Raw genomic sequence first — 12,524 nt, 5'->3', positions numbered from 1 at the left:
CGGCATGGTACCTGAGGTAGGAGGTAGTTCCGAATTCTCACACTCAAACTGCGATGATGCTTATTCATTTTGATAATAAGCAGAGTAGACTTTGTAAATACTTCTATTCGCAATTTCACAAAATTTCCGTGCCTGAGAGGGGTTTGTGCTAATTTTTTTTAAAATTTGGATGTATTAGGTTAATGCCTCACCCAAGTTCAATGCTTCGCCTAAATTTGCAATCGCAACATCCTAAATATACTTTTTTGACTAAAAATTCTCATGAAATTGTCATAGGACAATGGGATCTGGAATTTGATCGTGTTATTGGCCAATTAAGGTGTTGTCCGTGGTTCCCAGTAGGAATCACGAATGCATGTAGTTGCTCCAAAAGCCAAGTATCTTTTACTCATATAAAGTGGACCAGTCGTTTTCGGATCTACTAAATCTGATCCAACGTTCCGATCTATAAAATTTAGAGGAGCGATGACATTACGGTCTATTCACCAACCCAGTGCGGTTGTCCCTTCCCATTCAAATATTTGGGAAGTTTTTTAATATAAGTAAAAGAATTCTTGGAGATCTGCATTATGAAACTAAGTTTAGAACGTGGATTATCTTCAATACGATTAGGAAGAGAGCATAAATTGGCAATAGTTCCTTCACAGATCTGTAAACTGCCATGTCTTTCAACTTAAAAATGGATTTAAGGTGAAGTTTTTGTCAGCAAAAAGGTAACAACTAGTTTTTGGCAATTTCAAAGTCTTCGTCTTTGTGCAAATCCTTAAGCATGGAATTGCTTCGACAAAAAAATTCATGTCACCTATCCACGAAGTTATGAGGGATGCAAAACAACTGATGCACAGAGGAGTGCCATTGTCCACGTTGCTAAGATTCTTATCAAAGTAATTTGATGATAGAAAAAATGTCTTTTTTCAGATACTTACGTGTTCTTATAAAGTTACGAAAACACACCAAAGCGCAGTCTGGTTGTCAAGATTAATTATCCAGAATTGTCTTTATCTAGTTGCACCTTGAAAATAATTAGGGGTTTGTCAAAACAAGAAAGCACCCAGCAGGGCTTTGAGTTTAGCCAGCAAGCTGTTAGGTGCTAACCATGCGTTCCGCCCTTTCGTTGTAATTTTAGCTAAACTTCTAAATACTTTCTAAGTAACCCTCTATTGCGTTTACAAATTTTAAAGGAAACCTTTATTGCGTAGCAATACTAGGCGTTAGATTTTAATCCGTTTTGAAGGTGATTCATCTTCGCTATGAAGCTAGGCAAAAAATTAATCCACCTTGGAGATCCCGTCAACCTGGGGTCCGTCAGCAGTTTACCCTCAATTTGCGCTGAAATGAACGTTGTTTTAAAACCCACAGAGTAACAAAGCTTTGAACAACCGACTTTAAACTTTAAACTACAGGTTAACATTTTATGTGATGCATATCCAGATCGCCAAGTAGAAAAACTTGTTTAGTTGCCGGAACCCAAGTAAACCATGATCATCAAAACTAGTAAAAAATAAGTAGATTTTAAAACAAAACCGTCAAAACAAAACCTTTACTATTTTGCCGTTTCTTGTCTAAATAACGTTTTTGTAAATTAATTTATACTTGATTAGTGATTTGCCAGAATACTAGTTTTAAACTGGCCAAAACACGTGATGAAATGCAGTAAACGGCATTGTTTTGGTTACTATGCTCAAAAATGGGCCAACGCGCCTGTCACTAATGTGCGGTCAAGGTAAGGCGAAAGAAGCAGACACAGGCTTTTTGTCATCCCCTTCAATTCCCTGCACGAATTATGTAGTGGCAAGGACAAGGTGTGCTGGTCTTCCCGTTCGGCCTTGGAAAGCGCTACATCACTGCCGTCGCTGCTTGCTCCTCGGACTGATGCGCATGTCACCCGACCCAAGAAAAAACCCGACAAGCCATACAAGGAAACAACTTATGGGATTCCTCTACTGGTTTATCACTTTACTTGCTTTATTATTTGCGGAAATATTCAAATATTTTTACGCTATTTGAGTCGTTGACGTCAAACACTGCACAATGCAAATTTATCTCATTGTGGCAGATTAGACATAAGGTACAGTCGCCCAGAACAATCGGAATGGACATTGCTGCCTAACACCACCACAAAGCACCCTGGGATCAGGGTGGTACAAGATATAAATAGTCACGTTAACCAGAGTCTGGCTTCTACTTTATGATTGCCCACTTGCCAGCAGAATGTAGCGAAAGGGCTAGACGCTCACTTCTTACGCTGTCTCGCAAAGCATTCGCAAAATTCAAACCCTAAAATGCTGTTTAATTTCTCCTCAAATAGTACAATTACTTACCTCAGAGAAGGGCACAATCACACCACTTAATGCGTGTATTAATTCCACTCTTCTAAGGTATTTTGAAGTTTCTTTATAAACGAACTGGTTGCAAAGTAAATGAAATCTCTTGACACTCACTAGAGTATCAACATAAGTGGGCACAGCGAAGTGAGGTTTTAGCGCAGGTGACTTTCGCATTAACCTGACCAACTTTAATGGGGCTTAATCGGGATTTTGTGTTCCATAGAGGGCACAAAACTCACCTTTTGCATACCTGGAAAACAAATTTTCCGTTTTAACAAAGTGGCTAGGATGTAGTTGACGTTAATGCTTGTGTGGTCTCCCTACACTCAAAGCAAAGTGTCTCCACTGCGATCGGAACTTTTTTAGCCCTCTAACTCTGTGCGTGACGGGAGGTCATGTATATCTTTCTCCTGTGCTCCCTCGAGTTTAGTGACTTCCCACTGTCAAAAGCTCTGTCACAACTGCTTTTTCTTGCATGGAATAGGCCTTGCAGAGGCGAATCACTTTACCCAAATCAAATTTTCGCAGGTGACTCGGCAGAAATTTGATTAGTGTATTTGAATCGCCTTAGCTCGAGCCGTCAACACAGCAGTCAGTCATATCTCGACGGAAAGTAAGCTGCTTAGTGGAGCTTTAGAAGCCGTTTTTAGCCCCTATTTCTACCAAAAAAACGTGACTTTTAGGCTTCACCATAACACCTTACCTGTTTCCTTGAAATTGCTTTAAATGTTTTTGTTCTCGTCGGGCAAATGGTAAGAGCTTTAGTAATACTTCTTACGTTATCAACCACTAAATTTAGCCTTACATCCCTAAAGAGCAGTTATGTGGGTGTTAAAGTAGTTAATTCAACCTTACCAAGTATCCATCTTTCGTAGGATGCGTTTGATTAATTATCTTAAACAACAAATATAAACAAGGCACAAAAAATAATTTAAGATGGTAAATGATCATAGTACTTACGAGTACCATCAAACCGTGTTGCTATAGTATCAAGGAATGTATTCTGTGGAGCAAGTAATCCCTTTCTTTGAGGCATACTGTCAGCTTCATTTACACGTGGTGAGGGCTTGCTTTGCAAGGCTTAAATCTGAATGAGAGACGGGGAAACTTTTTGAGAGAAGGTAATAAAAGACTGGCGTTTAACGCGTCAACTTTACATAAATTGACTGGCAGGCATTGCGTACGTATGCACACATGGGCAGGGCATGAGCGGTCCTTGTTGGAGGTGGTGGTGTTTCCAAACGGTTACAGCGTGACGCGAGGCTCGACCAATCACAACTCCCGCCTTCTGATTGGTTCACCGTGCACAGATCCCTGGGGCTGAAGAGAAAGAAATTGGAGACTTTCCTCATTAATGGGAAGAAGTGCACCTTTTAAAACCCTTATTTTTTACACCCTAGCTCAAGGTGCTTTGAATAAGACATTACTCTTTTTTTCGAAGTCTTTACTTCTTGTTATAAGAAAATTGGTGGAGATATGTACACTTCCACTAATTTTCTCTATCGATTACGAGAAACGAAACTTCTTACTAGTTTCTTTAAAAAATTGGTGTCGTATATCTTTTTTATTATTTCCTTAATTGTCGAAATCCATGCTAACCATTTAAACCAACAGGATATCTGCAAGATTTTGAAAGTCTGTGTTCGAAGTCTTTTGGTTTAAGCTCGTTGAAACGCGTATTTTTGAACAAACCCCTACTATTTACTTACAGATGCCAATAGATGATGCTCTACTTTTTTAAAAAGAGCCAAACTCCCCACAATTGTTATGTTTATTTCACTCAGATGATAACAAAGATTTGTGGCACTGAATCGGTACATAAGCAACGCAATTAAGTGGCCGGCCCTAATCCGGATGTTGCTGACTCGTACGAACACATCCATCTGATACTTTTTTGTTTAGTCAAAGGAAATAACACAGCGGCACTTGTTGTTCTTCCACTTGTGAAGTAGCAGGTGGCTAATGGCCATCTCTAATGTCGGTAGCAGATGTTCCCTGCCCATAAGTGTTAATTCCAAACAGGATAAACGGCTTCCTGTAAGCATTAACTCATTTATTCCCTAAAGTCAAAGTTTTCCGCTTCTACAGAGAAATTGACACTGAAGATTTATGATGTTTTGGTTGTTAAATAAGAGAACTGCTATCTTTAATGATGAAATGATTTCATTTAAATGTGGACATTCCGTGAAGCTGCATAAATGTTATAAAGGTGGTATAATTTGGGGATTTCTTAAATCCCCATATATATATATATATATATATATATGCATATATTAGATCCGATTTGGTGTCTTGGAGACCGTGCGCTTCTCCTTTGTACCTGCACTGGGCGGCATGATTTCCGAGCCACGACAGTAGGTCCACAGCCCTTCTGTGCTTTGGCAACACCTATTCTGACCAATCATTGTGTCTTCTTTCAGCCTCAGGAAAGACTCCGGGCGCACCAAATGCCTACTGAAAGATTGCAGAGATAGACTGTTTTGCCTTACAATTGCCTGAGGAAGTGTTGTCATGTTACCCTTGCTGGTATGGTTGCATGATCACTCTAGGACCTAATTTGGATGGGCGACAGGGAGTTAACTTTGGCCGTATAGTAGACTATGTGATGCATCCTATCTGGTTATTTCGTGTAGTTCTCCCTGCTAACCATTTACTTCTAAATAGCTACTTATGAAAGTACACCTACTTAAAATTTTCATCTTGCTCATAAAAGTTGTACTATACCTTAAATAGGCGCCTTTTCCTTTAGCTTTTTCTTTCAAATCTGTATAGGATTTAAAGCACTAATCTTTGAGTACCCCAAATTGTACAAATCTCCTTTTTCCTTTTTTAAAAAGAGGATTTATTAACTAATCTATCTTTTAGAGTAATGCCTTTGCAACAGGACACTTTATCGTCTGATAAGGAGGAATAAGGAAACATTGTGGCTTCTCTGAAACTCCCAGCCCTAGCCAATCACATTTTTCCCTACCTTGAAAGTTATTTTATGCTGGCTGACCTATCCTTTTTCCAGGCAAAATCGGATGTACCATCCCTCTGAACAGCAATAGCAGCTGTATTGTTTGCTTCCTGTTGTCAAATTCGAAACAAAGGTCTAAGGTGAATGGGTGCCGCCACGGCTCACAAAAGACGCGCCTTGCTTAGACTTGTGTTGTTTGGAAATCCTGCCTCTATCTCATGATTTCAAACTCAATCTATTGTAGAGTTTCGAGACTTTCCCGAAGAAAAAAGAAGATACGATACTCAGGCGGAACATGTATTGTCGATATACAGAGGGGAGTGGGACTTCTAGAATGGGTCGAAGGTACAATGGTGGAGGCCCAAAGTGGCCCCGTTACCAAAACCGACACTTAAATACCCATTTAATGCATTATAGTATTAAATAGACAAAGAACAAACTTTAAGTGCGTGCAACGCTTTTAGCAGACATGTTAAATTCTACAGTTTTAAAACTCAATAATTCATGACAGTTGGAGGTGTTTTTAGGTTTAAAGATGAAATAAAATCGAGTGGCTTTGTGATACGCGCATTCTACCAGCGCAGCATTAAAGTTGATAGGCATTAACTGAATGGCACTTTGCCGCTTTCAGATTTAATCGTGTTATACACTTCTATTATTTGGTCGAGATATTATCCTCACGTAGGTGCCATGCGATTTGCAGGCTTTTATTTTTAAATCGAGTTTGAGTGATATTTTGAGTACTTGTTTAACTCCTCTTTTGGTTTTGTGGGCATTGCACAGCGGCAGTACATATTCTGCTTCAGTATTATGTCTTTCTCTCTTCGAGGAAGTCTTAAAGTGCCGCACTTGCGGCAGCAGAAAGCCAACCGGATTCTAAAGGACAGATAATCTGATGTCTATTACTGATTGCTTGAGAGTAACGTGACGGAAGAAAGGCATACGTCCGGGATGGGAGACTCTGTGACGGCACCTAGCAGAAGAGTTAAGAGTGACGTCTACCTTCAACAACTACGCAGTCCCGTATTCTGCATAAAAATGCTGTTTACAACTGAAGCGATCGACACCAGCTGCAGCCATGAACAATCTGGAAAACTTCCGTACTTGGTTGGCTACGGTACTTGCATGAAGATGTCAGTTAAGGAAGACGGGATACCTCCTCTACTTTTCCACTAGCTGGAGAGAACTATGATTGGCAAATGGGTGGGGAGCACTGGAGTGAGAACTAAGTAGAAAGAGAAAAAGATGGGAAGCTTTATCCTCACGGAATCATTTAAAGCCCCGCCCTTGATTTAAAATACCCTGAATTTAGGCCAGTGTTCTTACGACTATCAATGGACGCACTAGATGGCCAGTATATTCCCTTTCATCTAGCAATCTCCAAATAAGACTGAAGTCCAGAATCAGTGGAATTGTCAGGAGGGGTAAGTGGCTTTGAGGTCAAGCATCGCCTCAGTTGCACCAAAATTCGATGACTGGTTCGTGGGTGCGATTTTTGAAGCATCGACTACGTTGTTATAGCCGACGCAGGAGGCTGACCAAGGGGCCGCCGAGGATGGTGCATAAATGGAGAGAGGGGATATGTAATACTTGGTTTACTTATTTAACTCCTCACTTTGGTTTCGCGGGCATTGTATGTCGATAATGCATTCTCTACCTTTGTATTATGCCTTTTTTCGTCTTCAAGGAAACCTCGGTGATTACATCTGGCAACCGAAAAATTCCTACAAAACTAGTCATTAAAAAACAATTTTTGTGATTGAATAAACACATGGTGGGCACTTTCACCAAGTGGATCAGTCTTTCCTAGTGAAAATCTGTTATGGTTGACTCCTCTAGTTTTGAAGGCGTTTATCATCATCCCTTTTTCCCGTGTTTGCTTTATCTCAGGCAATACCATATCGTGAGTTTACGGTCAGTAAAGGTCAAATCATTTGGGAAATATCACTCGACCTCCAACTGAAAGTAATTGGCCACATTTCGCGTGATTTTGGCCCATTTTGCCTGGCAACTGCAAACCGCTTATTCATTACTTCAATATAAAATTCCTTCTTTAGTGCAGCTCTCCAGTTGTCAAGCGGCTAAAAAATGGAGAATTTACCTAAATAACACATATTATATTATTATATTCCTTTTCAAGTAAATTCTATGTAATTCAATTAATTTTCAGCACTGTTTCCATTCTCCTTCTCACGATAATCAGTTGTGGGGTGAATTGGGGATACAGTCTCCAAAATAGACCACCTTCTTAAGGCATTTGCAGTTGCATTAACGTACGCGCAGTGTTGAATCATATCATTAACAAAATACACTTTTTTGCAGATGTATGTATATATATTTCCAACTTTCCAGAGTTAGAATCTTCCTATCTCTTCTGAGATAGGCTGCAGAAACGTGGGTAAAATAATATTTGTCAACATGTTTGTGGTTAACAAGCTGTTTCATAAATAAATAGGTAAGTCAACCAGTCACAAATTTACGTTTATTTGACTGTGAATGGCATTTTTAACAGATTGGCCCTAGGAAGTAACTTACTCAGTGTACCTGCGTAGGCACCATGAACAGTCTCATCAGCATTTTGATGGGAATATTCCAAGTACTACTTGCTTTTAAGCCCCATTAATTTCCCCATATTTATCACTTATCTGCATTTTGATTAACTACCCAATGTTCGTTGCATTATGGATAGCGATGGGATGGTGGAGGCTCTTCCAAACGCCCACCTGATGCAGGTGGGTACTATCGTAGCCTCCCGCTGAATCACCCCCGCCGTCGTAGTAAGGCCCACCGATTTGTAAACCTCGCTGGCATTAACGCAAAAATGGGCCATAAGGACTACAGGCTCCAATGATAACTGTATAATTCCCACACGATTATGTATTCAACTGAAGCACATATCCTGTTAGCTATCCCTGACGGTTTTCTTGATCATTCTAGTACTTTGGTCTCCACGATTTTCTCCATGATCAACAGCGAGACAAAAGAGATTATTATATGATAGTCTTGTAGCATAAAACCAATCCTCTCCGTTTAACCAGTAGTGATACACATTTTGGTTTTTAAAGTGGGGTTCCTGTTTGGTGTGTCCATTGGAAGGTGCAACGTATCTAAAAGAGGGATCTTGGACAATGGGGCCAAGGACTTCACTGTGTGTTCTAAAACAAGCTTATTCTGCATGTCAATGGCATTTATTTGAAATGTGTGATCAGAGTAGTAAAAAGGTAGATGTTGTGTTGCCAGTTCATGAATTAAACTAGTATGTTTATAGCCGGAGCCAACTTCACTAGTGTGGGTTACAAGAATCTAAAACGGATGAAGTTATCAAAGGCCAAATTAAATCGTGCATTCTTTCCCTTCCTTCCAAAGGCTCATTTTATATAAATTTGGGGCACTTACTGCTGCTTAAAGGTAATCCCAACGGTGCCCGAATTCCTGCTATTTTTCAACCTCCTGCGTACTTTAGCAGGGAATTCTTTCAACGGAAGCATAAGATAATACTGAATAAATTTTGCATTTCGGTGCCATGGAGATAAATTTTCAATGCTCTACCCTTTAATGTCAGGCTGAATGCTGCACTCGGCTTCGCGAAAAAAAACGAACTGTCATGAAGGGGAGAAATATGAGTAGTTCCAGTACCTGTCGTTAGTCAAGAGCCTGGCAGAAGGAAGCCTGTGCGTTGCATCGAGAAATGGCACTCACCCTGCTTACAACACATAAGGCCTAAAATTCGAGAAAGGAGGCGGTAAAGCAGGTGCCTTGAAATTCTCTGCTCTAAAATGCAAATAATGCACATCACAAAGCAACGACTTAAAGTTACGACTTTGCATTATACTGCAGCATCCGGACCCATCCCTGAAGATGAGAGAAAACACAACACTAGGAAGAAATACGTTATGCCGAGGTGCAGAAGAGTTGCGAGAATACTAGCAAGGCCTAGACCCAATGACATGTAGCTGGAATACAAAGGTGGAGTCTTCAGTGACTAAGAAACCATGACTGCATATTGTACATATAGTTATGCTGATACACAGAGCCCTCTCCTTTCGAACGTCGCCCTCGACGCTCTCCTTGTTCGACCTCCAGAGTCGACCATTATGCCATATTCAGTGCTGTAAGAGAAACACCCGCTAGTCAGCCGCGCCAACCATCAAATTTGCTTCCATCTGCGAAGATATTCAACCGCAACTTCACTGATCCATCTTGGCTATTCCACATGATGTAGACTTTTGCTTTGTTTGAGAGTTGTATTGTGAGAAGGGGGACATGCAGGTCATCTTTTTTGTCCATCACTAATCCTAAGAACACTGGCTTAAAAACAGAGCTTCTTAATAGAGGACGTAGTTTGAATCATTTTTGTGGGAATAATGACTCACGCCTGTTCTTTACTTCCACCTCATGTCCACGTCAGTGTGGCCAGCCCCATTAATCCATCTGGGTTCCCTCCAACTGGTAGAGAGGTGGAGAAGGTATCGCCTGTTTACCTCACTGGCATCCTCATACAGGCACCATGGACAGCTCCCTGAGAAACCTGTCCAGATGGTTCATGGTCAGGGCTGGTGTCGCGCTAGCTATTAATGGCTTTCCTTCAGGACCTGGAACGAAGGTAGTCGTCAAGATAGACGCCATTTTCAATCCTTTCGTTAGGGATCTTCACAGATTCTCCCATCCGTAGCATTTGCTCTTCTTGGGTCACATTGAGGTTTAATATTCGGGCATGGAAATCAGGTTATATGCCCTTTGGGATTGAGTTCGCTTTAAGCTACCACCAAAATGGTGTCCTAATATTTTCCTGAAGACGAAAAAAGGCATAATACTCAAGCGGAAAATGTCTTGTCGAAGAGCATTAAGGCCGGGGAGTGGGGGGGGGGGATATCATCATGCTCCCGAGACCATGTCACTCGGCGGGAGTACAAAGGCGAAGAGTTAAAGAAATAATCAGGCTATCAAAATACCATTGTTTAGATTTAGGGTTTTTGGACAATTTGCTTTGATCTAAGTCCAGAAAAGAATATTTTCAAGGGAAAATTCTCAATCCGATTCTAAGTCTACTCACTTTTGAAACGTTATTGGAATGCTCAGAGTTATTTCAAAGGTGACTGATCGAAATTGAAATGTTAAGCTACTGCTTTCAATATAACTTCGTTTTCAGAAGGATCAGCCTCGATACAAGTGTTCTGAAACGAGGGCAACAATCGCCGAAAGAGTGACAGTATCAAGTGTGTGCAAGACGCGTTTGCCCATGAATTACCTAAGCCACACGAAGGTTTCACGATAAACAGACAACCAGGTGGGGCGAGAGTGCTACAAATGCACAAATCTTCCTTTCATAAATGACGTTTTTTCAGCAACTTGAATGAAGAAGGTGAAGTTTAGTATTCCTGTCGGATACTAGTGCCAGATAGAAATGTATGAAACATAGTTGCGTCGTGACTGGTGCCAATGGTACTTCGAATAGCTGATTCACGGAGTTATTAACCCTCCGTTGTTGTGCCCCCTTTTAGCACATTAACCCTTCCCCTAATACTGTTCCTGAAGAGAAAGAAGCTCGCAATCCAGTTGGATCGTTAAGAGGGATTAGTGAAGTTGAGGTTAAATATCCTCTCAGGTGCAAGGAAATTCAATGATTGACCCAATTGATTCGTGGATGTTTCTCTTACAGCACTGAATATGGTGTAATGGCCGACTCAGGAGGTCGGACAAGGAAAGCGCTGAGGACGGCGCTCAAGAGAGGTAAAGAAGGGCTATGTAATATTTTTGTGCTTCCGCTGGATGTCATGACCTTCGAACCAAACAAGTAGCCCCCACTCCACCCCTTCCTCAAGTCCTGAAAACGCGCTTACTTTTATTTTCAGGAAAGTGTTGAGGCTCTACGCTTCAACTACTTTACCATCACCTTTGCAACTCTGCAACTCAAAATTTTTTTTGGCTCAATCGTAATGCTTTTCTACCTTAAAATTAAATTAAACTTAAAAACGATTTCTACTCTCTTGTGGAAAATTGTAAAATATCGAAACCTAGTTAATTTTTCCTCAAAATAATGATATGTTTGCATTTAAAGGTACCCTATAATTATATTTTTAGCAAATTTTCCACCATTTGGCAGTTGTTTAGCACTATATCTTGAATTACTCAATAAAATGGGCCAAAATTGTATGTAACTCTTATTATTAATTGAGGTTGATGTGACACCACGAGCGGACGTGTACGACAAGACTGTTTGTTTAAGTAGTATAAAAAGGCCCAAACTTGTCAACCGTGGATTAGTAAAAAGATGCAAACTAAGGAATTTGGAATTGTGGAGTGCATAGGGCACACAGAGGGCGAAGGTCAATAGGACAATCGAGGTCTGCTCATTTTCTTTTCAAAAAGCAATGTTTATGTACCTATGAATGTCTCTCACATGACCGTCTTTAAGGGTTCAAAGCATCCCAATACCGTATTTTGGCAAACAAGAGCACAAAATCCTTGCTACAAAATAAAATTTCGTATTAATCTACAAATATTGTTATGAAATACCATCCTCGACACTTCTCGAAATTATCCTTCCTAACCGACCGTGGCGAAGCATTTGGTGCTTTTAAAACTCTTTACGATTAGGGGGAAAACCGAGCCATTAAGTTTTAACTAATGTCAAATACCATCCGAATTAAATGTTATTAATGCACCTCAGTAAATCTAAAGTAGATTCTCTGAAATTAAATGCATTTTGATGATTTATTTACTTCCTACAGCTCAGTGTTGGTCAATGTCCTGCAACCAATGCACTCCATACGCCGATTTGGTACTCTATAAACCATCTTAAAATTGAGTTATTATTAAAACGCGTAAGCTGGCTCCTCCGTTTAACTCCCAATACATACTACTCCCAATTCTTTTGCCCTTAGTCCCCTAGAAGCTGCAGCATATTTCACCAAATACTGTTGGCGGCTACATTATTAAATTCATTAGTAGCTTCAAACTAGGGTCACATCACTTATCATTTATCTTACTGTAGATTGGCAGATGGGATTACTGCCAAAAACAGCTATGGTTTTGATAACATCTCCATGGAGAGGTGCATTTAGCCTAAATAGGAAAGCTACAATTGAGACGATTGTAATCTGCATATAATGTTTAACTACGGCCTTTTCATTTACTTTAGCACGGCTTACTTACCACTGCCATTAGAGTGATTTTCGAAAGTGAAAGCTAGGCAACTGCAGAAAGGTCCTTCAAACAGTTGCTTGGTGAGACAAAAA

Source organism: Echinococcus granulosus (assembly GCF_000524195.1).
Source record: "Echinococcus granulosus chromosome Unknown EG_S00002, whole genome shotgun sequence".
Taxonomy (NCBI): Eukaryota; Metazoa; Platyhelminthes; class Cestoda; order Cyclophyllidea; family Taeniidae; genus Echinococcus; species Echinococcus granulosus.
The sequence above is the reverse complement of the archived record's forward strand: the minus strand, read 5'-3'. Positions refer to the sequence as shown.